Source organism: Manis javanica, chromosome 12, assembly GCF_040802235.1.
Source record: "Manis javanica isolate MJ-LG chromosome 12, MJ_LKY, whole genome shotgun sequence".
NCBI lineage: Eukaryota > Metazoa > Chordata > Mammalia > Pholidota > Manidae > Manis > Manis javanica.
The window spans coordinates 80,490,059-80,516,722 of NC_133167.1; the positions used below are offsets into that span (position 1 = coordinate 80,490,059).

General features: G+C 41.4%; 1 pseudogene; it reads right to left on the reverse strand.

Annotated features, from left to right (window-relative positions):
- Nucleotides 1-17,078: 17,078 nt before the first annotated feature.
- On the reverse strand, nucleotides 17,079-19,943 carry LOC140845149 (DNA endonuclease RBBP8-like; annotated as a pseudogene).
- Between the last annotated feature and the right edge of the window lie 6,721 nt (nucleotides 19,944-26,664).

Sequence of the window (26,664 nt, forward strand, 5' to 3'; positions counted from 1 at the left end):
TAATGTTTTTATTGAATTTGTAAGTCTGTTTTATTATAGCTGTTCAAGAGCCATTAGCATAAATAATTTATGTATATAATGTTGGTGCAGACTTGAGTAGCACTACCATCGAAATACATTGAGGGACGTGCAAGAATATTTGCTGGGGAGCACATAAAATAATTCTGTTTGTAAACAATGAGCTTGAACATTCAAGTTCAGATGCACCTCCCGGGGTGTCTCGGGGAGAGGAGCGCAAAGGAGAATGAGGCAGTTGGTATACATGGGTTTGTGGATCCCGTTTTGGTGCATTGGATTCTGTGAAAGATTTTGTTTAGAAAGCAGGATCTAGATTATTTCTAAGACTCCTTTCAGCTTTAGCAATGAAAACCCCTGGGAGCTTGGGAGTCTGTCCCACACCCACCCCCTGCTGTCTCACTGCCTTTAGTGTGTGTTCTGTGAGTACGTGTGCAGAACCAACAGGAGATAAATGCACTACATATGTAAGAGAAAGAGATTTATTTTGAGGAATTGGCTCATACAGTTGAGGAGGTACAAGTCCAAAATTTGCAGGGTAGGTGGGCAGGCTGGAAACCCAGGAAAGAAACCCATAGGCCATCTGCAGGCAGGTCTCCTTCCTGCTCAGGGGAGGTCAGTCTTCATTCTATTAAGGCCTTTGGATGAGACCCACCCAAATTATGGAGGGTAATCTGTTTTATTCAAAGTCCACTGATTTAAATGTTAATCTCATTTTAAAAAAATCATAAAAACACCCAGATGTTTCACTGAATACTGAACACTGCAGCCTTGCCAAGCTCTGACACATAAAATTAACCATCACAACATGTTATCAGCTGGTTTCACTTAGAAAGACATTGTAGTGGAGCAAAGAATTTGTTCTCAACAAGGTCAAGATCCTCCTGAGTTCTTAGACCAGGGAGAAAGTTTATTAAGGAAGGAAAAGCTGTGCCCACTTAGGGCCTGCCTCCAGGATGGTGGGGGCTGGCTTTGTTTATTTATTATGGCATCCCAGTGTCTATCCCAGTGCCTGGTGTATAAAGTCTGTGCTCAATCTGTACCTGCGGACTGGTGAAATGAGAAGGCATACCAGACCTTCTGTAACATGTACCACAGCTGGGAGAAATAAACTATCAAAGAAACATGCTGTACATCAGAAAGCAGGACCAATTCCCTGGTATCCATCGTTAGAAACTGGATTTTGACAGGGGAAGTCAAACCTTCAACAACTGCTGGCCAGATTCTTTCATTTGACACTGTTATAAAGTAGCACAAGTGTTTGCCAAGAGTACTTCCACTCTGAGACTGATCTACAGGGATTTTCCTGTGCTCAGCTGGTATAGTCCTACATACAAGATTAAAAGACTGTTCTGTGGAGCTTTGCTGTAACCCCCAGGCTCCTCACTGGGCAAATGACAAGAGTGTTAATCATTAAGCAAAGGGCCCTGGTTTTGATTTGATCTGACCCTCAGCTACTTGCATTGTCCATCTGCCGCTAAAATATCCTGCCTGCCTCCTTGATGGCCTGTGACAGTGGCTCCTTCCTCTGCTGGTGACCGTTGCTGTGCTTCCTCCCTAGTGGGTGTGTGGCACCAGAGGGCTAGTACCTCCCCCTTTTGGATGACAGCTTTCTGACTGAAGTGCAAGCTGAAAACAGTGTCTCCCCTTTGTGCCACTTGCCTACTTCCTTTTGACCTGGTCAGTTTCAATGCACTATAGTTTCATTCTTTGCTATCATGTTATAGGTTTGTATTCTCCCCAAATGACTGTCCTCACAGTGGGTGTCTGCACAGGGCCCACATGCAAATGGATCCCCACAGAGCACCTAGTTCACAGTGCCTGGTATAGAGAATGTCTCAGCCCATGCTTTAGATTTTTTTCCCATTAGGAAAGAAAAAGATGCTCATTAGAAGAAATGTGAGAAATACGTAAGGGATCGCTACTGATTTCAGCACTGTTAACGTTTGAAGTACTGTTACTTTAAAGATTCAGAAAGATGTAGAGTAATTAACCCCCGCCCCGAGAATCACATTAACATTCTGTCATAAAAGGTTTGCAGAGACCTTTCATTTTATAAAAAGAATAGAACGTAGCAAATCAAGTTGAGGTGGCCATTTTTCCTTCCGGGTCCTGTTCCCTGTCCTGGCCAGAGGAAACCGCTGTTGGGGTTTGGGGGATAAGAAGAGTCTGGAAGCAGCCAAGAATGCTCAGGAGCCCTAGACAGACGGGGCCAACGAGAGGGCCAGGTGCCTGCAGCCCCAGCACCCTCTCTGAAGGGGCCAAGGGGCCTTGTCACGGGTCCCAGGGTGCCTGCGTTCAGGACAGAGTGTGCGGACCCGACAGACCTCATGATCATCTCGCATTTAACATTGCTTATATTCATCTCCCAGGCTTGGGATAAAAGCCATTTGGGAAACAAAGAGAGATTTAGGCCAGACCAGACTACCAGCGAGCTCTGAGCTGGCCTGGTGCCTGGGACAAGTGTTGCTCCCCCTGTGGCCCCGGGCCAGCACTCTGCGGGCAGTTTCCATGGGCAAGAATAGGTCCACATCAGAACTGCAGGGCACAGACCCAATCCTAACAGAAAGTGACCCTCAGAACCCCCAGTGAAGCTCTGAACGCTCGCAGCCCCTCCTCAGCTGGCCCTCCTCCGCCCTCTGCTTACCCCCTCACCCTGCTGACGGGCGAGAGGCCCCCCTGGCGCCTGGCCCTCCTCCCTGGTGAGCATCAACGGGGGTGGGGGGCGGTGTGGTCCCTGGAAAGCTGGCAGCATGCCGTCCTGACCCAAGAAAATAACCGAGGCCCTGCGAGGCCACCAGCTCTTCTGCCCGGCCGCCCCCTTGGCCCTGATCTGCGGCTGTGCCCACGGAGTGGGGCGCCACAGGCACCCGGGCACTCCTGCACGACGTCCTCGCCGAGGACACCAAATGCTTGGTGTTTGACAAAATCAAGCTCCTTTTATTTTAGCTGGTAGCTGCTATGTTATTATCTCACAGGGAGGGTGTCAAGAGGCCACATTTCTGACTATGGAATTATCCTCTAGTTTAAATGTGAGCCCATGTGAAAAAGACACCTAAGTTATCAGACTCTCAAAGCTTAAGAAAACGTATTTTATTCCTGACCATGTGACCCACCCAGGAGCATGAGATGAATAAAATTCACAAGGTCTGTGGTGGTGCCACCAAATTTCTTTACATTTGGGTCTTTTCAATGAAAACTGACATCTCAAATGTGTTACTATTGAAATGCAATGGATTTACTCTTTGTCACGGATGGGGCACTAAAGGCTGCTGGTAAGACAGTAAGTTTTATATTAATGTTTGGGTAGTTGTTTTATATTAATGTTTGGGTAGTTCTTCACCATCTTGAAATCAAGTACAGGTCATCTCACTGGCTTGTTCAGTCTTCGGCTCTTGTACGTCTGTCTGTGCAGAAGTGGTCTCTGCGGCAGCTCCTGTTTAATCTCCAGCTTTGCTGAGCTGCTCCTGAGCCTCAATTATTTTCTAAAAGGAAAGAAAGTTTTCTTCACAGCTCTGATCCCTGCTTCCAGGGGCAGGAGATTGCACCATGTGAAACTGCCATTTGTAAGCCGGAAATGTCGGGTTACTGGTAATAACTGCAATTGGTCCAACCCAATATGTTGGTCTAAACGAAGTTAGCAAAGATGCCATTCACTGCACGTTCACCTTGTCTGAACCTCCTCTTGTGGACCGTGAGAAGGTGGAAGCCACTCAAAACTCTTTAAATGCAGCAGTGCCTTTACTCCTGACCATGACATCATGGACTGTGTCCCCCAGTTTAAAAATGGGAAACCAAAGCCCCGTGAGATTGAATACCTCGCCCTGATCTCACCAGCTAGGTGACTGAGCCCAGTTTGGGGCCTGGGAAGCCTGGGTCTGAAGCCTACATTTTTCACTCTGCTACACTGTCTTCCCACCCAAAGAAACCAAAGAATGGAAAGTTAATTTGTGTGTATGTCCAAATGGGTTTGGATATTTTGAGCTAAAAGTAAAGGTAAGCCCTCACTAAAATGGCTTAAGCCTTAGGAGATATATTAGCTACCCAATAAGAAATCTAGAGATTGGGCAGTGGTGGGTTACTTTTATAAAACACTGTCACTAAGAGCTTTTTATTTCTGTCATCCTCAAACGTTGGCTTGTTCAGTATCCTGGTTCTCATGCACCCCAAATGGCTGCAGTGGCTCCAGGCTTCACATGCCAGCAATACCCAGATAGAAAGAGTCAACCCTGGCATATGACCCATTTTAAGATTGAGGAAAACCTTCCCAGGTTCCTCAACAGACTTCTCACACCTCATGGGTCAGAAACAGGTGTAAGCATGGTCTCACAACCAGTGGCTGGGCCAAAGGACTGGGTTAGACAAAACTAAGATTCTCCCTTGGGAAGCTGGAGAGGGCCTTAGACTATGCTGAAGATCAAGGCCTCTTAGAGGAGGGGGAAACAAGCTGGGGGTCCCCTAGCAGGAAAGGGCCCAAGGAACAGCTGCCACACATAAGTTCAGCATGGGCTGTAAAAGATGGAGCCCCAAGTTTGGAATTGGCCAGAGTGAGAACTAGTGTGAATAAGTGAGGAAAGCTTCTGGATTTCAAACAGCCTCCAACATTCATGACTTGATTTTTTGTGGTCGGTAGGAATGTTGTAAGTGGTGTGCAAAGGAATAGGTTAGCACAGTTCTCAAGTGTCTGATACGTATTTACTCATTTTTAAATAACAACAAGCCCTTACCTGGAACACAAATGATATTTGTTAAATTATATTTTAAACTGTATTTTCCAAAGGAAAAGAAAATTTAGTTAGCAGAGTAGCCTTGTTTTATATTTTTATGGATCTCTTTGATGTTTGAGTTAATTTTAAAAATAGCTCTCATATCTGCCTCTGCATTCAATTTGTTGTGATGTGTTATTGCGGTTGAAGAAAATGAAGAAATCCAGTCTTACACTAATAGATAATTGGGAAAAGTGGTAGTATTTTATTAATGTTTGGTAGCTTTTTCAGATAATTGTGAATATTATTTGATATTACACCAAAACTTGGCAAGAGATAGTTTTTAATGGTTAGTTGCAATATGGAATCAGAAGCCATAATGAACTTTTTATACTTTGTGACATTAAAATCCATTGGTCTGTTTGACACTTTGAATATTTTTTCCAGGAATGTTTCTACACATCACACATTTTTCTTTTGGGACATAGTGATTTATTGAGTTATGCAGATTTTATGAATGTTGACATACTCCATGCAATATAAAAGAATTTGTTAATATCACCACCAATCCTATAAGGAAAATATTGAGAGGCTGTCAAACTCATGCTGGTGAATTCAAGTTTCACAGAACTCTAATTTTCCCCTGAAATTTTCAATTTTATCTATGACAAGAAAAATGATCAGTTATTTTCCTTGAAATAAAAGTTTTACTTTGTTCATTTTTAAAACAGTGTCTTACAAATACCCAAGTTTGGATAATCATAATTTGTCAGTCTGCTGTTCTTTCGAGGGAAAATGGTATATTCCATGACAAAAGTAGTTTGTATAGTTCACAACTAAAACTGTTGCACGGTGCTTTTCTTTGAGATAACTATCAGACTTCAGCAAGCAGTTCAAATGCTGCTCATGTTGTGCACAAAGAGTAAAAAGATGTGGTCAAGGAGTTGAATTTCAATGAAGTTAACAACTTCCACAGCTTCATCAAGGACAGTCCTAAGTGAAACTGGTTTTTGTTTTGTTTTTTAGCTGCCCAGTGAAGGATACAAAGACTGCTAGTATAATTAGGTGCCACTGCCCTGATTCACGCTCAGGTGCCAGCAGTTTTACTCACCTTGGGTTTCGTGTCATCTGTGCACATGTCGACAGACTTGTTCCAGGATAAACATGAGACTCAAAAGAGTTATTCAACACTTTGCATTTCTTGCCAAGCCACAAGTTTGTTGACAAAAAAGTTATTCAACAATTTGTGTTTGTTGCCAAGTGTTCCTATAAGAGATCTTGGATGATGGTTAGTTGGGTCTGATAATGGATGAATGCATGCAAAACAGTAAGCCTGGCCTCATCTGTAGATTTGTCCCATTGGTAAAGCAAGTAAAATTTCTGCAGATGAGATATTAATTCAGTGATCATTGGTAATCAAAATCTTTAATGCAACAAGTCACTGTGTCGTTGGGAAGTGGCACTACCATGATTTCCTTTACTGACCTTTCCTCCAGCAGGCATTCAGCAATGTCAACTGCAAAGGCGTTGTAAGTCTCTCAACCATCAGGTGCACTTCTCCAGCCACTGTAATAAGATAACTTAATCTGTAAGGTAATTTGGATTTTTCCTCTTTCTACTATGAAAAATTGTAACAAATAGTTCTTATCTTTTAAAGATCTAAATTTAGGTTCTTACGAGCTAAATTACATCTGCATTTAAAAGATTTACTTTCTTTTTCTTTAAACACTGGGTGATAACCAAATGACACTACAACTTAGCACCAATAATGCTTTCTTTTTAAAATTAGTATACTTGTATTTTAGAGCAGTTTTAAGTTCACAGCAACATTGAACAGGAAGTGCAGAGTTCCCCCATATTCCTTGCACCTTACCAGACAAGCTCCCCCTGCTATCTATATCCTGCACCACAGTGGTGTGGTACACTTGTTACATTGATAAACCTACCCTGATACATTTTTAACACCCAAAGTCCATTGTTTACATTTGGGTTCACTCTTGGTATATTTTTATCATAATGACACGTTTCTACCATTGTAGTATCATACAGAATAGTTTCGCTGCCCTACAAATACTCTGTGCTCTGCCTATTCATCCCTCTGTACCCCATGCCCCCACTCCACACCTGGCAACCATTAATATTTTACTGTCTCCATAGCTTTGCCTTTTCCAGAATGTCGTGTAGTTTGAATCATGCAGCATGTAGCCATTTCAGATTGGGCTTCTCTCACTTAGGTGTGATTTAAGGTTAACTCCATGTCTTTTCAAGGCTTGACAGCTCATTTCATTTTAGCACTGAATAGTATTCCATTGTTGGGATGTATCACAGTTTATTTATTCATTCACCTCCCGAAGCACATATTGGTTTCTTTCAAGTTTGGGCAATTATGAATAAAGCTGCTGTAGACATCTGTATGCAGGTTTTTGTGTGGACATGTATTTTCAGTTCATTCGGATAAATACCAAGGGGTGCCACTGTTGAGTTACGTCATTGGAGTATATTTAGTTTTGTAAAACTGCCCAGCTGTCTTCCAAAGTAACTATACCATTTTGCATTCCCACCAGCAATGAATGAGAATTCCTGTTGTTCCACATCCCAGACAGCATTTAGTGTTTTTAGTCTTTTTTATTTTGGCCATTCTAATAGATATGCGGTAATATCTCACTTTTTTTTTAATTTGCATTTCTCTGATGACACATGATGTGGAGCATCTTTTCATATGCTTACTTGTTGTCCATCTTCTTTGATGAGGTGTCTGTTCAGGCCTTTTGCCCATTTTTTAATCAGGTTCATTTTCTTTAGTTTTAAGAGCTCTCTGTACATTTTGGATAGCATTCCTTTGTCAGATGTTTCCTTTGCAAATACTTTCTCTCAGTTTATGGCTATGTTCTCATTCTCTTCACACTGTCTCTCACAGAAGTTCTTAGCTTTAATCAAGTCCAGCTTATCAATTATTTCTTTCATGAATTGTGCGTTTGGTGTTGTATCTAAAAAGTCATCATCATACCCAGTGTCATCTAGGTTTTCTCCTATGTTATCTGCTAGGAGTTTTGTAGTTTTGTAATACAGATTTAGGTCTGTGATCCATTTTGATTTTTGGGAAGGCTGTGTCTAGATTCATTGCTTTGCATGTGGATGTTCAGCTGTTCCGGCACCATTTGTAGAAGAGACTATTTTTGCTCCACTGTATTGCCTTTGCTCCTTGTCAAAGATCTGTTGACTCTATTTGTGTGAGCCTATTTATGGGCCGTTTATTCTGTACCATTGATGTATTTGTTTATTCTTTCACCAATTTTCACTATTTTGATTACTGTAGCTTTAAGCCTTGAACCCAGGTAATGCCAATCATCCAGCTTTGTTCTTCAATATTGAGTTGCTTTTCTGGGCCTTTTGCCTCACATATAAACTTAAGAATTAGCTTTTTGATATCCACAAAATAACTTGCTGGGATTTTGACTGGGGTTGCATTGAATCTATACATTGAGTTGGGAGGAACTGACATCATCACAATATTGAATTTTTGTATCAAAGACAGAGAATATCTCTATTTTTTAAAGTTTACCTTTGGTAACTTTCATCAAAGTTTTATAGTTTTCCTCATAGGCATCTTGTATATATTTTGTTAGATTTATACATACTTCATTTTGGGGGTGCTAATGTAAATGTTTTTACTTTATTTCAAACTCCACTTGTTCATTACTGGTATATAAGAAAATTGACTTTTGTACATTAACCTTGTATCCTGCAACTTTTCCATAATCACTTATTAGTAACAGGAGTTTTTTGGCTGATTCTTTCATATTCTCTCCATAGATGATCGTGTCATCTACAAACAAAGTTTTATTTCTTCATTCCCAATATGTGTACCTTTTCTTTCCTTTCTTGTCTTATCACATTGGCTAGGACTCCCAGAATGATGTTGAATAGCAGTGGTGAAAGGGGACGTCTTTGCTGTGCTCCTGATCTTAGTGGGAGTTTCTCACTGTTAAGTATGAGTTTCTCACCAAATATGATGTTAGCTGTAGGTTTTTTTTTTTTTTTTTTTTAGGAGAGCAAATGAGAGACTTATTTAGAGAGAAAGTGAGAGGACAGAGCTCCTGGCTCAGGCCAGAAGGGGACAAGGGAGCCCTAGGGTGGTGTGTTGTCTAGGGGTTTTATAGGCAGTGGAGAGACAAAGGGCTAGGGATGTACACCTGCTAAGTGGTCCCAAAATGTTTACCTTTGAAGAAACACCAAGTTTCTTATTAGTCTTCCTGGTTACAAGAATTTTACTGCTCTAATTTCCTCCCAGGATAGCAGCTTCCTGGTCTGGGAGCATATCACTCAAGGCTGCCTGCTTTGGTCCCAAGGTGGGCTGAGTTATTGTCCGTATGTTAAGGAAGTTACTTTTTAGCAAGTTGGATTCTAAAATGCAATCTAATTTTCAAGATGGCATCCTTCCTGTTTTTACTATGTTGTTTTGGGCTTGCTTGCTACATTGGCCAGGTTGCAAATCATTTGTTTAGGGCTGGAGGAAGGAAGGCAGCACCTGGGTAAGGTCAGAAAAACAAGCTGGGCCCCCTAGCAGGCCAGAGCAAATCCCACAGTGGATTATCTTGCTTTGTTTTCTCCGGAGGCCCTCACCCTACACTGTCTAAACCCATGGTCCCTGTCTCTTTACCCCCTCTCCAGATGGAGACCCTAGCTGCTGCTAGGGAAAGGGGGCGATGACTGCTCTGGCTGCTTCAGGCTGAGAGAGGGCGCAGTAAAGGGTGCAGTTAGGTCTCCATCAGTGTTCACCCGAGAGGGCCTTGGAAGATGGGCACTTCTATCTGGGGTTCCATTTCCATCACCATTTGCAGTTTCATGGCTTCAAAAGGATTTAGAAAACCAGCTCCATGTTGTAGTACTCCATAGGACTTCTGGGCGTGTGCTTTCAGAGGTCCTGGAGTGAATCAGAGACATTTTGTGAATAATTTGGAATGTACACACAATACACAACTTTAATTACAGCACAGGTCCCACCTGTACTGCTGTTAGGATGTCTAGTGCCATTCTGTTTTGTATAACTGCTTGGCGCATTAGTTTTACTTTAGTATTAAGGCCTTTTGAGTAAAATTGGTTAAGTATTTGATATGCCAAATTACATACATCTTTTAAACCAAGAGATGGTACAAAAATAGAGGCTAGGTGATCATTCCAATGAAAAACACTCCTAGTCCATGGATGCTAGAGGCTTAGGAAGTTTGCAGGGTGTGGGGTGTTCTTAACTCAACACCCCTGCAGCCAAGGAGAAGTTCAGTTACTACACTTACTTAGTTCACTCCTTCTTAACAATCATGCTAGATTACTTACAAAACCTTCACTAAACATAACAAAGTCAAGCTTCCCTTTAAGCATTCTTCTCTTTTCAAAGATATAAGCCAGGCTGTATTGCAGGAGATAAATTTTTGTCTCAGGGAAATTTCTGTCTCAGAAAGTCTAGTTTAAAAACCTCCCAATTTTTTAGGATAATGATGAACCCAGTAAGTAGACTAGATTTCCAATAGAAGGATTTAGAAAACCAGTTTTATATTGTAGTAGATCACAGGACTTTTGACCATTTTCCTTCCTTGTGGCAAAATTAATTTAGCTGCATAACCTTATTATATTGTACTTCCCTTGGAGGGCCAAGCCTCTCCGTCAGAGAGTTTGTATTGAGGCCAGGCTTGCATGCAGAAGAAGGTAAGACACTTTCTTTTCAGGGTTTGGGGATCAAATTGCTCCCAATTCTTCAGAATGCATGCCAGAGGCATGTCTGGCTTTTTAAACTTGAAGAGGACACTCCCATCTCTGAAGTTATCCCAGACAAGCCCCCAAAATGATGCTGGAGTTCTTGTTCACAGGGTCAAAGAATGAACTTCACAAACACTTAAGGTAGGAGAGCAAGTGAGAGACTTTTATTTAGAGAGAATGAGAGGACAGAGCTCCTGGCCTGACAAGGGAGCCCCCAGCTGGGTTTTTTGAACATATTCTTTATCAAGTTGTGGGAGTTTCCCTGTATTCTTAGTTTACTGAGAGTTTTCTTAACATAAATGGGTATAGGACTTTATTAAATGCTTTTTCTGCACCTTTTGAGCCTCAGATGCCTGGGATAAATTCTACTTAGTCATGGTGTATAATTATTTTCATACATTTTTGGATTTGATTTGTTAATATTTTGATGAGTATTTTTGCATCTATATTCATGAGATATTTGGTCTGTAGTTTTCTTTCTGTAGGGTATTTATCTGGTTTTGATGTTAGGGTAATTCTGACCTTACAGAATGAGTTAGGAAGTATTCCCTCTGCTTCTATCTTCTGAAGGAGATTTTAGAGAAATGGGGTAATTTCTTCCTTAAATGTTTGTTAGAATTTGCAATGAACCCATCAGGGCTGGTGCTTTCTGTTTTGGAAGGTTGTTAATGATTAATTAGATTTATTTAATAGATATAGGCTTATTCAGATAGTCTGTTTCTTGTGTTAATTTTGGCAGATTGTTGTCTTTCAGAGAATTCATTCATTTCATCTAGGTTATCAAATTTTGGGGCAGAGTTGTTCATAATATTCTTTTGTTAGCCTTTTAATATCCATGGGATCATTAATAATGCCTCTTCTTTCATTTCAGATAATATTAATTTTTATTACCCATTCATTCTTGCATGGATTCATTTCTTTTTTGTTTCTTAGCCTGAATAGAAGCTTATCAACTTTATTGATCTTTTCAAAGAACCAACTTCAAATTCAAATGATTTTCTCTGTTGATTTCTTGTTTTCAATTTCATTGATTTCTGCTCTAATTTTTATTATTTCTTTTCTTTGGCTGTTTATGTTTGTCAGCTCCGCCCTGCCTCTGACCCGCAGATTTGGAGGGAACGCCATGGAATGCTGAAGATCTGAAAGGCCAGCCAGGGGACTCAAGGCATTGCAGCACAAGAATAATGCCGAAAAGGCACTCCTCAGATTTATTGAGCAAATGAACTTAAACATCTAAAGAATTCTGAGTAGGGGGTTCAACACAGGATCAACACACAGTCATTATCTGACCTTGAGTCTAGCCCAAGGGCATGATGCTCCTCAAGGACACCGACACCATGTGAGGGCGATCACGAGTTCTGTAGGAACTGTTTTGGCTCTAATCATTCTGGTGTAGGAAAAATAATCAAGTCATATGTATTTGCACATTTGATTTCTATTCTACCTGATTTGTGTATTTATCACACAAAGAACTTAAAAGTTTTTTCTTAATATTATATAAAGTACATCATGCTGTTTACTGAGATTTACTTTTCCACTTCAGATAGAATCTTACGACAAAAATTCATCCATACATTTATTTGTTTTGACTGCTGTAAGTTATCAGTTGACTCATCCATTCTTCCATTGACGGGCAGCTTTTGGATTGTTTCTAGGTTTTTGCTGAATGGTGCTGTGGTGAACCTCATTCATGCATTCCTCTTTTATATATAATTTTTTTCTATTTCCACCTAAAATAATCGTTTCTGGGTCATAGAATAAGTTTTTCTTTACCTTTAGAAGGTAATGTCAAAACATTTTAATATTTTAAATCTCACCAGCAACACTTAAAAGATTTTGTGAATCCACACTTTATCCAAAATTTGGTATTATGAGTCTTTTAAATTTTTGCCAGTGATATGCCTACATCATTGTGGTCTTGATTTGCATTTTCCTGATCACCAGTAATGTCAAACATCTCTTTGTATTTATTGGCCATATGTAATTTCCTCATCTGTGAAATACTTCTTCGTATCTTCTGCCTAATTTTCATTGAGTTTGTGGTTTTCTTATTGAGTTTTAGAGTTCACTATATATTCTTAGTAATATTTGTTATTTTTGTTTGGCATGAAATTGAGATATTGTAAATATCTCCTCAAAATTCTAATTTACCTTTTTACTTGTTTTTGAGTAATACAAGTTCTTAATCTTAATAAGCCCTGCACATTTAAGTTTTCTCTGAAGTTAACAATGGTCCTTTTGTACATCTGCTTACTTCTTTATGTACTTGTTGCTAATATAATCTAAATCCTTCTTAAAGTGTACAAATTTCCTCAAGATACTCAAATTAGGTATTCTGTCAATTTCACCTTCCTGAAAAAATCCTTCCTGGAACTTTGTGACCTGTTCTATCCTGGATGTGTTGCCTTTTAGGCACTGCGGTTACCTTCAGATCTCCAATAAACCCATTCCTGGAGACTCCTTCTCTCTGTTTCTTGGATCCTAGGGCTTACTCTTATTTCACTTTGTTTGGTGGAGCACTCTATACCTTCCCGAGAAAGAGTGTAAGAGAGATTTTAGAGATCTGCATTTTGCTCTCATACTTTTCGACGTGAGTGGAATTGTAATTGGACATTATTTCCTTTCAGAAGTTTGATGACATTGTTTCATTGTCTTACAGCTTCAACTGTTATGTTTTGAGAAGTTTGGTGTTATTCTGATTCTTGGTTTTGGTATGAAACCCTTTTTCCCCATCCCTCTGGAGATTGTAGGATCTTCCTTTTTCCCTAGTGCTTTGAAATGCCATGATAGGATATGATGTGGGTCTGTTTTGGACCACTGTACCAGGCAAGCATGCTTTCAGTTCCAAGAAATTTTCTGTAATTTCTTCCCTTCCATTTTTTCTGTTTTCTCTTTCTCGAACCCCTATTATTTAGGTATTGAATCTTCTAGATTGATCTTCTAGTTTTCTTATCTTTTCTCTCCTACTTTCTCTATCTTTGTATTTTAATTTTACTTTCTGGGTTATTTCCCAAATTCTACATTCTGTATTGATGATCCTCTACTTCATCTTAACCTCTTTCATATCTGCTATCATAATTTTAATTTCCAGAAGCTTGCTTATTTGTTCCCTGAATTTTTTTTTCCTTTAACAGCACCTTGTTCTTCTTTTATGAATGTAACAACTTCTTTTATTTTCTCAACATATTGGTCACAGCAAGCAGAGACTTTCCTGACCCTCCTGATATTCCCTGGCTGTTTGCTCAAGCCAGAAGCTGTCCACCAGAGGACCGACTGGAAAGCCTGTCCACGTCCATGTGGCCAGCCGAACTGTAGTAGTCATTATAGGGCGATTGAGCTAGGTATTCCTTAGGATATTCCCAATGTCAAGATCTTAGTTTTATTCCAGGGAGACTTTCTGATGTCAGTATCTTACTTCTTTTCTCTCTTCCAGAGAAGATTTCTGTTTTTCTGCCAGGTGCATGTTGGTTGACAGCCAGCTGTCTGGGAGCTGAGTAGGTTAGGGGAAGCTGCTGACTTGTTAGTTTGTGGGGACCAACTCCTTTCTTGCCGGTGGCCTTTGGTCCAAGTTTTCCAGGGCCACGGACCTCATTCACCGGGCCCCCCACACCGGTGTGGCTCCAGCCAGGAAGGAGGGCCGTATCCCCGGAGCTCTTGGGGTCCCGGCCCCGCGACTCCGGCCTCCACCCCGCATGGCCTCACCTGCTGCCCGGAAACTGGCGCTGCCCCGGCCCCTACCCCGCGTCCTGCACGGCTGAGGCCCCAGGACCCGCCTGAATTTTGACCTACTTTTAAATTAACTGAATTTAAGAAACAAGTGGAAACAGCCAAAAGGGTATTATTGAATACCCAGTATACAGCCCACACAGTGCTAAGTATTTTCAAGGCCACTAAGAATCTCTGTGGTTTTTTTTTTTTACCTCCATGCTCCTTAAACATCAGTACTCTGCAAGGTTCTGAGGACCACTTTTTCTCTCATTCCTGGATAATCACATCCACTTTAGTAGATTTAATTATCATCTATATGTTGAGCTGCCCCAAACATGTGTCTAACCTTGTGCTCACCCCTCAGTGTTAGGCATGTGTACCTGATTCTAGTTCATTTGGACAGACAGCTGTGTCCACAAGAACCAACCTGCCCCAGATCCAATCATCTTCCCCACGGCCAGGGATCCAGGAGTCCCAGACCTGATCTTCCCACACTTCCTGTCTTAATGGACTTATTATGTGCTATTACAAACAGAAGAGTTCATTTTTACAAGTCCATCTTTTTGTTTTCTGCTTTTGCTGGAATGCTAAAGAAGACTTCTCTTACTCCCAGCTCAGGTAAAAATTTGTCTATATTTATTTCTTTTGTGGTTTAATCAAATCTTTTATCTTTCTGAAACTTAGTTTGGTTTGAGGCATGGATTTAATGCACCAACGCCACTTACGGAAAAAAAAAATTAATCTTTTCTTGTATTTGTTTGAGTAAGTTGCCAGCTGATTCTCTAGGGTTTTCCAATTAGTTAAAAGTGCACATTTCACCCTCTGATATTTAAGTCACCTCTGTTAGAATGTTTTGGTTGCTCACATGGAAATCCAACTTCAACTGTCTTAGGCAAGAAATCAGAGCACCAGAATGAACAGATGTTGTTTGTATCATGGCTGAACTTGTGGATTCATATGATGCCTTAAACAACTTGTTTCTCTATCCCTGGGCTCTGCTTCTTTCTGGGTGGCTCTCATTTTCAGAGAAGTACGCTGTAAACAGAGACTACATGTTAAGTTAACCACAGGCCCCTATTTAACAGACTTTTTTTTATCCCTGTGACATATCTCCATGGAGCCTTGGTAGGCTGCCTGTCTGTGTTATTTTTGATCAACCTTGTTTGCCAAAACTCGGTACAGAGGTTCTCATCCTGTCATATTGGGCCAAGCAGCTCTATGAATAACTTTACCAGTTAACTAGCAGGTGGAGTCGGACAACACCTGCCTGTCTAGGTTTTTGGACAGCAAGAGTAGGCTAAGCTCTGTTTCTCACTAAAACATTTTAGTCTTGGATTATGGATAGGGAAAATCGACAGGGGGAGAGGTTACAGAAGGGGTCTTTCCTTTGTGTGAGCATCCGGTATACTGCATTTCAAGCCTATCATCCAAAGAGGTTTGGAAAGGGCAGCCTGTCCACATTTGTCCCGCAGCAAGGCATGGAGGGAAGTGCCCCCCAGCAAGGCCTAGGGGTTTGGATTTCCTGGTAGTTTCGGTTCCTACCATACACCCCATTGCAATTACCAGGCTCCAATTCTTGGGGCTTAAACTTTAGCAAAGAGGTGGGAGCAAAGTGCAGAACTTAGTTATTGCAGTTTGGCATGATTATTAGACTGGACCTCAGCATTTGCACATACTTGGCTCTGTTTTCTTTGTTTCTAGCCAAGCCACCTTGGTCTGGAATCTGTCACTTGCTGGTACATTCTCCTCAAGGCTTTGAGTTAAGCCTTAACTTGAGGAGGGCTGTGGTCTGAGGCCCATGGGGCCAACTTATACTAGATTAGCAGCATTCCTTCCTGGGGTGGGGAAATCCTCAGAAGCCCCCAACTCCTCACTTTTCCTGGGGGTGTTTGACTTGTAAACCTACCCCCATACCAATATCTACCTTCACTAAAGTCTTTATATTTGAAAGCCCAGTGGTGTGTGTCCCTTCGCTTCACATCTCCCCCAGGAGCCGAACTCTCTGCCCCTCCCCACCCACGCCAACACATACCCCACTGAGGCTCTCCTCCCTCACCACCTCATGTGTGTCCAGGGAGAAAATCGGGTTTTCTGGCTGTTGGAGGGGCTGGTGACAAGAGATATTTCTAGAAGCCATCACTGTGAAGCCAGCTGGTGGGAGAGCAGACACCTGTGGCTGGGGCCAGCATCTGTCCCACCTGCGGTTGGCTGGCGACAGTGTCTGTGGCACACAGGGTCAGCTTTCTGCTCGAGTGTATGCTGGGCAGCTGACTGGCACTGGCTATGGGGGCAGGGGACTGGAATTTTCCAGCCCATGGAAAATGAGACACCATAGGAAAAAAACAATAGGGAGACAGATTGGGAAAGGTTATTTGCAGTGTCTTAAAGCAAACACAGTCTAATATCTGTAGTATACAAGCAAAGGGAAAAAAGCCAGGGTCTCCAATTGGAAAGAAAGGGGGTATAAGCCCAAATAACAGCGACAGCAATGAGCCAGGCAATTCAAGACAAGGAAGCCCCATAGGTTAATAAGCACAGGAAAATATGTGCCATCTCAGTGGTAATGGCAGAAATGAGAGTAAACGACAAGGACATACCCTTGTATACTTGCTAGATTGGCATAAAGCAGGAAGCTAATAGTGCTGAGTGTCAGTGGAGATGCAGGTGCTGCAGTGGGACCAGGGTGGTGCTTGTCTAGGGGATTTATAGGCAGTTGAGAGACAAAGGCCTAGGAATGCAGACCTGCTAAGTGGTCCCAAAATTTTTATCTTTGAAGAGACATTAAGTTTCTTATTAGTCTTCCTGGTTATTTACAAGAATTTTACAACTCTGATTTCCTCCCAGGAGAGCAGCTTCCTGGTGTGGGAGCATATCACTCAAGGCTGCCTGCTTTTCTCCCAAGGTGGGCTAAGTTATTGTCTATTTGCTAAGAAACTTAGTTTTTAACTATTTGGGTTCTAAGATGGGAAATAAGTGTTTAATAATAACTTTATCTATAAATAACCAAAAAGAAAAAAATTGTCCTCTGTCCTGTTTTTGCTGTAGCATCGATGTCTTCTGCTCCTTGTCCTTTGGAGAAAACATGGCATTGTAAGGCCGCCATCTTTTTGGAGAAGGACAAGGATCAAGATCTTCTTTAGTATAACCTCTTTACATTCAAGTCTGAGTGGAAGGGAAACCAACTTCCCAAAAATTCTCTGGTGTGTTGGATGGAATGTACTGGAATCGGTGCCTTGAGCAGGAAGCCAAGTTCTTTTCTCTTTCTTCTGCTGGAATATCTGCATAATAAATTTCACATTCCTTACATGTGTGTCCAAGCAATTTTTATCTGTCTGCTTTTTTCTGAACTACCTCAATATGAGACAAAATTTTGTCTCTCTTTCATCATCTTTAAAATATGGTTCCACAAATGCTTTCTGTTTGACTTTATCTTGTTTATCACCATGAGTGCTTGGGAGTCTTTGTGGGAGCTGAGAATTCCTCCCCTTCATCCGCCACTTGGAGGAAACCATCTTCCAAACAGGACTCCTATTCTTCATGTGTTGTCCTATCAAACATATCTTCCAAGCTGTCATTCAGTTTTCTTCCTCTGTGTGGACTCTTTTCTCCCTTCTGCTCTTGCTTCTTCATTTTTAAAAGCACAGTTTCACTAACCAAGGTACAGTCCATGTCCACTGTCTCTCCTCCTGCTAATCTTGATTGACTGCCATCCTTTGTGTCTATTATTGTAATGTCCATTTTATACTGAGAAAGGTCTGCTCCTGGATCTATACTCTACTGGATATTTTCAAAGGATACATTTTGGTTGTTTTGTAGACTTTGTTTTAGCAATTCTACATGGATTTAACTGAACAACTGATGCAAGTTCACATGCTCCACGGACTGACCTGGTTATTTTTACTGGCTCATGAGAACTAGCACCCTTCAAGTCCTCGAAATGATTCTCTGTCTCCAAACTTTCATGTGGATGTAGAGGGACTTTAAAGATAGGATTTTCTTCTTTTATCTGTAATGGTGTTTCATTGTCTGGAGAGGATTTACTCAAGGACTGAGGCTGCACTCCTGTAAACGGCTCTGGGGAATCTCTGGTTAACATACAGCTCCCACTCAGGGCCTCATGGCTTGAGGAGGGGCCCTCTGGAATGGGCTTCCAAGCCTCCCTGAGAGCCACCTGCCTAAGTCTGATTTTAGAGGTCTCCCTTCCTTGGCTTTTCTCTTGACACTGAACAGCTGAAAATCGGTCAGACAGATCCAGAGGTTTATCCATCACATGGTCTCATTCATGGAAGAAAGATTATCCAGCAGAAAAGAAAAAGCATTTTCTTTATCAAAAGAGGCTTGTGGGCAGTGTACTTCATCTTCACTTTCTTCCTTGATTTTCTTTCTTTTGGATCACCTGCCTCCCAATGGTTTCAGGGCCACCACACAGCTGTCTCTATCAGTAACAGCATCTTTAATGGGATCCACACTGTCCTGTTCACTTATGGATTCACTTATGTTTTTATTTTTAAGCATCTGCTTGTTAGAAGATGACTGGCTAATATTGTTCAGTTCAGACCCAAGGTTGTGATGTGTGAAAAGGACACTATCTTCAGATTTTGATCTACTCTTCTCTGATCTAGAATTAGATGAGTTGCTGAAAGGCAGTGTTTTCAGATGGGTTTTTTTTCCCCAGTCTCTAAAAGGGAAGGGGACAAACTTGTATTCAAAGCTATACTGCTTCTCACATTAGAGATAGCTCCAAATACAGGGAATGATACCCGAGTCGTCAATTCTTCTTGAGGAGGAGACTTTGATTCAGAATCTGAAAACCCTAAACTCTCTTCACTGTTTCTTTTAGATTCTTCAAAAGATGGTTCCTTATAATCCCCTTCTAGACAGTGGCAGAGCTCATCACCACGAGGGCTCATGGGACCTTGAGGTTTAGATTCTTCTTGAACACGAAGTCCAGCTGTTTCAGCAACAACTGTAACTGAATTAGAAGATGATTTATCAGTGGGATAACTGTTCGTTCCATGTGTTTTAGGCATAGGAGATTGACTCTGATCACAAGTGTCAGCCACTAGAATTTCATTTTCATTAGGTTTATGCTGTGGATGAGTTGAAGATTTTGGAACTTTTCTCAATTCATCCGTACACATGGAAGGGTCTAGTTTAGCATGTGCTTGTTGTCAGTATCGGATGTGGAGGTTCTCCTTTCTTCATAGTTGGCTGATGCCAGAAAACGAAAAGGCTGTAATTGGTGAATCCAGAATAACATTTCATCAGATGCAGATCAGCTGCTTGATGTTGCTGAGCATTCTCAATTTTCTGCTGCAGCTGTTCAGAAAGTTTTTATTTTCTTCCTGTGGAGTATTCTTTTCATTCATAAGCTCTGTGATGAGTTTAAGATTCTGCTGCCGGATATTTTCAAACTCTTGCTGTTTTTCCGGATATGTTCTTCAGTTACTGCACAGCGATCACATAATCCTGCTCTTAATCCATCTTCTAAAACTTTGATGGTTTCATGAAGGACTTCTGTTGCTCTCTCAGCTGTTGATTTTTGGTTAATTCTTCTAGTCTCTGTGCATCTAAAATTCGCTCCTTTTTCAGTTTGGTTACTTTTACTTGTAAACCTTGTACTTCTTTATCATGATACTTCTTTAATTTTGTCCAAAGTTCCTTAAAGTCATTAGATACATCTGCAGAACTAGGGCTTCCACAACTGCTTCCAAAGATGTTCATCTTGCTTAACATGCTCCACACTCCTGCTTGCCTCATGTCTCTGACCTTTTCTGTTACCTGTGTAGGTATGAAGCTGTATCTGGACAGGTGAAATATCACAGCTCAGAGATCGCCTGGGGATTCACGCGAGCGCCGGCAGGGAAGCGGGTGCGCTCCGGGCAGTGGAGAGGCGACTGCCCTCTCCTCCTCCAACCCTCACTACCTGCCGGGCCCGGGCGGGAAGGCCGGCCCCTTGGGGCAGCCCGTGCTTTCCGGGGGGACGGGGCGGTGGGGGGCAGTCAGACGGGAGCCAGCCCCGTGGGCGGGCGTGGAGGCGGCTGGGCCCCCCGCCCGCCGCACGGTGGCGTCCTATTTTTTTGAATTTTAAACCAGATTTGGATGACTACGATTTTATTTTGAGTAAGTAAAAAATGCACGTGATATAAAATGAAAAAGATGCAAAAGATACACCATGAAAAGGCTCAGCCATCTGTCCAGTTTTCCTTCCCAGAATAACCGCTACATTGAGATTATCTTCCATGTTCTCCCAGAGATATTCTGTACACATATGAGCTTTGTAAACAATATACACACATAGTCACATACTAACCACTATTTGCCCATGTGATTTTATCTCTTAACAACTCTTAGACATGTTTCCATAGGTCAGTACATAGAAAGATTTATCTTCCAACCTTTCTACTGAGCTTTTTAAAGTGTATTTTTAGTTTTAACTAAATAAACAGTTATATCTAGTTTAGTTTAAAAAGTCAAATGGCCCATAAGAATTATTACTGAAAAACAATATCCCTCTTTGCTATTCATTTCTAATCTTATGGGAAACCACGTTCAACTCTTTTCGTTATTTCTGGATTATTTGTATTTCTCATATATTTAAATACTATACAAAACGTTGACATTCTTAGTTTTTTTTCTGCTTTAAATATTAGGTATTCACTTTTTACAACTCCCACATTTAGATGGCATTAAGGAGCTAGTGAATCAGATGGAGAACAGAACAGTAGAGAAATCAAGAGAGGGCAGTACTAGTAAAGCCAAGAGAAGTCCGAGTTTTAGAAAAGGGAATAGTCATGTATCAAGGGCTTCAAAGTGCCCCAGAGGTGAGGGCTGAGTCCGCCCCTCTACCTGGCTACTTAGGTGTTGACTTGCGCGTCCAGCAACAACAGCTTCAGGAGGGCTGGGGTTTGCTATGAAATGGACACAGCCGTGTAAGGGTGGCCAAGGGATTAATTCTGGGCTGTCTGGACAGTGAGCCAGATGGGATGGAGAGGGGAAGGAACAGGGGGTCCTGAGAGCTAGAAGCCCTACACCCTTGCTCAGCTGCTCCCGGGATGCATAGCATCCTTCTATCAAGGGAAATCACAATGTTTTAAAAGTCACATAGTCTTCTGGCGGGGCATCTAGAGTTCCCAGGTAACGCCTTAAACAGCAGGCCCCCAATCCATCAAACAAGACAGCTTCCCTTCACTTGCCCTCAAAAGGGAGACGGATGGAGGGAGAGTCTCTTCCCTGGAACGCAGATGCCACTGCCCCGCTCATGGGATGATGGAAGGATTGAGAAATCCACGCCTCATCTTTTCTTAAGTACCTGTGCTTTATCTAGGTTTTCAGTGAAGCGTGCATTTTAAATTCCCACCATGTGTTGTAACAGACGTCATCCTGATCTCTGATCCAGGACCAGAAGAGACCCAGAGTGCAGCCTCCCATCATGACGCTACTTTGGTGGGAGAAGGACAAGAAGGTGGGTTTCAGGAGATTGAGAAGGACTTGGAAAATAAGAAAATACAGACAGAATGTGAAGACTTGTCATTCAAAAAGTTGGTGGATAGTAGGATGGAGAGAATGGGAAAAACTGAAAGGGTAAGATCCTGAAGGATTCACGAGGGAGTGAGAAAAAAAATACAGGCTCTTTTGTTAAAGCACCCATGTATCTAATGGAAAAAAGTGTTTGCATACTTGTTTTACGGTTTACACCATCAGTTCAAACCCAGCTCATTCAGATTTAATGAGGGACCACACTGTCAGCATCAAGAGTACAGACCTGGACAGCCTGGATCCTGACTATGATTTGAAAAATAAGTTACTAAGATCAGAGATAATATGACGCGCACTTTCAGCTAGCCTCAGACATGCGCACTGTGCTTGATGCATCAAAGAAACTGCTGCAACAAGAGGAGGAAGTTGTCAAGAGCAGGATGATGGTAGAAAGACTGAAATTAAGACAGGAGGTACCTCTTTCTTTTTTAACTGGTTTTATTAGGACTTGCTCTTTTTTCTATCCATTACAACTTCTGCAAATTAAAAAATAAGACCTTATTAAAATTACAAAGGGCAATTTATGGTGTGCTTCCTCAGAGAAGAGGTTGGGGTGAGACAGCTGGGCTCAAGCACATTGACTTGGTCTCACAAAGGAAGGTCAAGACCCAAACCCTGGTGGTTATAAGGATACAACTTGAGTGTGTACATGTGGGTACATGTGGGGGCACCTATGCTGGGGGCGGGGTAGAGACCACCTTGGAGCAAAATTAATGGGGTGATGTAGATCATTTTTCTAGAAATTCTGTAAGTCCACATTGAGAACTGTTTTTAGAAATTCATCTCATCTTAGATATTACCTTTTTTAAGACAGTCCCATAAATATTCAGCTTGGTTCAGTTCTCTGTGATGTGTGACCTCTGTTCTTCAGAGCTGTGGAGAAACCCTGCTGCTGCCCTGTTCCTGGCACTTCCTACTCTTAGGTGAATCTGAGCTTCACCTGCGGATGGGACAAGCAGGCTGAAAGCCATCTGAGTGACGACATCACTTCTCAAATAAGAGTGCCTTTGACCCAGGCTGAAATTCAGATTCAGCTCTTAGGAGCTGTGCAGCCTTGAGTGATTTTGGTAACATCTCTGAGCCTCAGTGTCCTATCCGTAAAATGGGAATAATAAAGTACTTACCTAAGAGGTCAACATGTCAAAGTGGATGCATGTACAAAGTGATAATGTAATATGCAATGCATACCAGACTTCAATTAAACTGAAAAATATTAGGACTTTCATCAGATAAAAAACAGTTGCTAAGGGATTATAATAGAAGCAAACAGCCCCCCACGTCACGTCTCTCCCCTTCCTCTCTGCCTACCATGCTCATCACTTTTAGCCTTGTCTAATTTTCATTTATTCTCGTGGTCAGCTCCATATCTATAATTTAGAATCTACAGCACTCTAGATTTTCCAACTTTAAGATGTCATCTTAAAGTGTTTAAGATGACATCTTAAGTGTTGTCTATTCACTTCTTGCTATGAGAGTTAAGGATTTAGCTCCCAAACACTGTTGCAACTACCCCCGCCCAGCACACTTCAACCCTCCATTTCTTGTTCAATGTAAATACAATGGACTCTCCCCGCCACTCCCCATTTTGTGTTGTGAGTGTTGGCAGCCCACCTCTTTCTATCTCAACCTTTGGCAGCTGACTTTTAAATATTTACTTTAAAATATCAAAGTTGGTTACATTCATAGCCTGCTTTGCAACGATAATAAACTTTTCTGCTCTTTGTCTACAAGTTGATTCTAAATATTGAAAATAATTAACATCATTGCATTATACATTACTATGAACAGCTTTGCATATTGCACTAAAAATTGTTCCCTGGATAGTCAAACAGTATCTATAAACACAATACTTTCTCACTAGCACTTATGAGCCCTTAAATGTAAATGGTCCTAACGTAAAACTCAATCACACCACATTTCGGTTTGCCGTATTATATTTGGAAAATGTCTGTCTTGAACTTTTTCTCTTGAGTTTCTCTTTACTCTTTCATTGTTGTGAGAAGAAACGTATGTGTTAACATGTTTTCTTGACTTTCTCCCTATTGTCTGCCAACTTCTTATTCATGTTACCCATGGCTTGGGAACTCTTCCACTTTTCTTTTTGAAACTCCAGTATTTTTTCTTATTTAGGCTGGTTTTCTTCTACAGCTCTTTGTTCTTCCTGGAGTTGCTAGTTACTTCCTTAGATCCAAGGTCTTCATTATATTTCATTTACTTTTTTCAGAGTGCATGGTCATTCCACTTGGTCTAAATAAATAGTCGTACCATTTTCTCCAGGGGTCCTTCCAGGACCGCATGCTCTGCTCCGTGCCTGGTCGTTTCCTGGGACTGCCACGGAGCCACCACCACAGCGCTGTCCTGCGTGAGTCTCCCGGCTCCCAGCCACTGCATCCAACACCCACACATTTTACCAGAAAACATTCCCAAGTGCTTCCCGTGAAGGGGTGGGTGGGAAGTAAATTCTCTGGCACTTGCCTGTCTGAAAGTGCCTTTACTCTGCCATCATTCTGCAGAATAAGGGCATCACAGGCTTCTTCCTCCTGTTTTGCTCTCTAGAGGCTTTTAGAATTTTTTTCAATCTCTGGGATGCCCAAATTTCACAGAAAAATTTCTAGGTGTGGGTCATTAATCTTTCTGGACATTCTGTTGTCTCTTTCCTCACAACTTCTGGAGCTTCTGTTATTTGTCTGATAAATTCAGCCCTTCTGTTTTCTTTGTTCTTTGTTTTTTGTTTCTGGAATTCTTATTAGTCATATGTTGGGCCTCCTAGATTAAGCCCCTATGTCTCTTACTTTTCAGTTCAATTTTCTGTATGTTTGTCATTTGGATTTGCTTTCTGAGAGATTTCTTTGATTTTATTTTCCTAGCTAGCCATCTGTTGATACGCAATTTCAGTAGGTACCTTTTTGTTCTATTTTTAGTAATTTCTCATTTTCAGACTGTTTGTTTTCCTTGTTTCATGGATATTTGTTCCTATCTTTGTGATGGTACTAATTACATTAAAGTGTTATCTTCTGTTTCATTAATTAGTTCTATCTCTTCTAGGGACAGCTTTTCTCTGTTTACTTGTTCTTTCTCTCGGGATTTCCATTCTGCAGATTTGACCCAGATGTCTGATAATCTTTGGGTATCTGTTTATATTTGAAAATAAGGGAATTCAAAGATCACCTCCGGGTACTGCCTGCAGAGGCGGAGCTGCCATCTGGGCTCACTTTGCTTTAGACGAGGCAGGCGCGCTGGGAGGAGGCGGCTGCTCTGCACAGGCCCGCGGAGGGGAGTTTCACCGGATCACCAACACCGCTCAAGCTCCTTTACTTCTTCCCAGAGAGTTCGTTTGATATCTTTAGAAAAGATAATTTTTCTTTGCTTGGTGGCTGAGCATCCAACCGAGGGAAGTGGGGGAGGATTGGTTGTCATGCACAGGTCTTTAGCATATGCCCCCGTGTGCTGCCCTGTTGCATGCCTGCCATGGGGCTGAGGCCTTCCAGGAGGTCTCACTCCTGATGCCTGCGTCCAGCCTGCTCAATAATCTGGGCTTAATAATCTAGGGACCCCTTTGTCCATCAGCCCTTCTCTACATTTAATGTTTTACAGAAATTTGTGGAACTCCATGGTTTGTCAATAACTCCTCCTATTCCTTTTTATTGGACTTTAAAGCTATTATTTATTAGCATTTTAAAACAGTTTATAAATTCAGGTATTCAGTCTGCCATCTGAGACTGAACATCTTCCATTTCCTTTAGTAATCACGAGATGATTTCGTTGTTGCCTCTCAGGAAGAAATGGGAAGGATGTTCAGAATTGCAGACAACTCTGATGGTGCTGGAGTCGAGAAAATTCATGGGACATGAGAGTGCTTCTCTGCTCCTGGTCCCTAGAAAGACCCTTGAGAGATGAGGGCAGGGAGAACCGTGGACCTGCCCCAGGCCGCTTCACATGTATTTGGCTTCTGTTCTCCCACACATGTGTAGGACTGAATTTGGCACTGATGTTTTCTTTAATGAATGCTTATTATGTATCATGTATAATACACACATCATTTTATTTGCTACTACATGCATATTCAGTGAGTTTAAGTATTATATTTAAGCATGTATCACACAGCTTATATGAGGTAGAGCTAGAATTTTGGCCAAGACTGTTTCTCATACCTTTTGCACTCTCCCCTAAATGGGGCAACAGCATATTAATGTGTTAAGTATTCATCACCTCCCCCCAAACCAAATTTGAGGTGAAGTAGAAAATGTGCCAATTTTGGAGTCAGAACATTTGGATTTTAGTTTTGCCTCCGACACCTTGATAATGTTACCTTGGATCAATTGCTAGACTTTTCTGACCGGTGGTTTCACCATCTAGATAGAAAAGTAAAAAACAGCTCTGTGTCAACCACAGGTTACAGAACCACACAAGAGCATGTGTATTAACATGCTCTGCAGATATCCATACCAACAGCTCACACCTAAGGTACTTTATAATTTGCAAAGTGCAGTAACATTGTTCAGGAATTCCTGTTTTACAGACAAAAACTGCAGCTGAAAATGTTTTGATATAACACAGCTCATACATACTTGGCAGAATGGGAACTGAAACCTGGCTCTTATTCCTCCAAATTCCCTGATTTTCACACTTTATAATGCTGCCACCTGATTTACACAAGAATTGTTTAATTACTAGGCCATTAACAATAGAATTTCTTCACAGAGCTTAGTAATTTAAAATACTAAATGGAATTACTCAATATTTGTTCTATTCATAATTTAATCCACTACTTTTCAGGGACCCAACTATTGCATTAAGTACAGTGCAACTATATTAATTATTCACTTACTATTTGAACATATTAAATCGTATCACAATGGCCAAAACATGAAGCAATTCTTTAAAGGTGCTTAAGAGCAGTAAGGAAATACAGCCCGACACGACATGGCACAGGTTATAATCC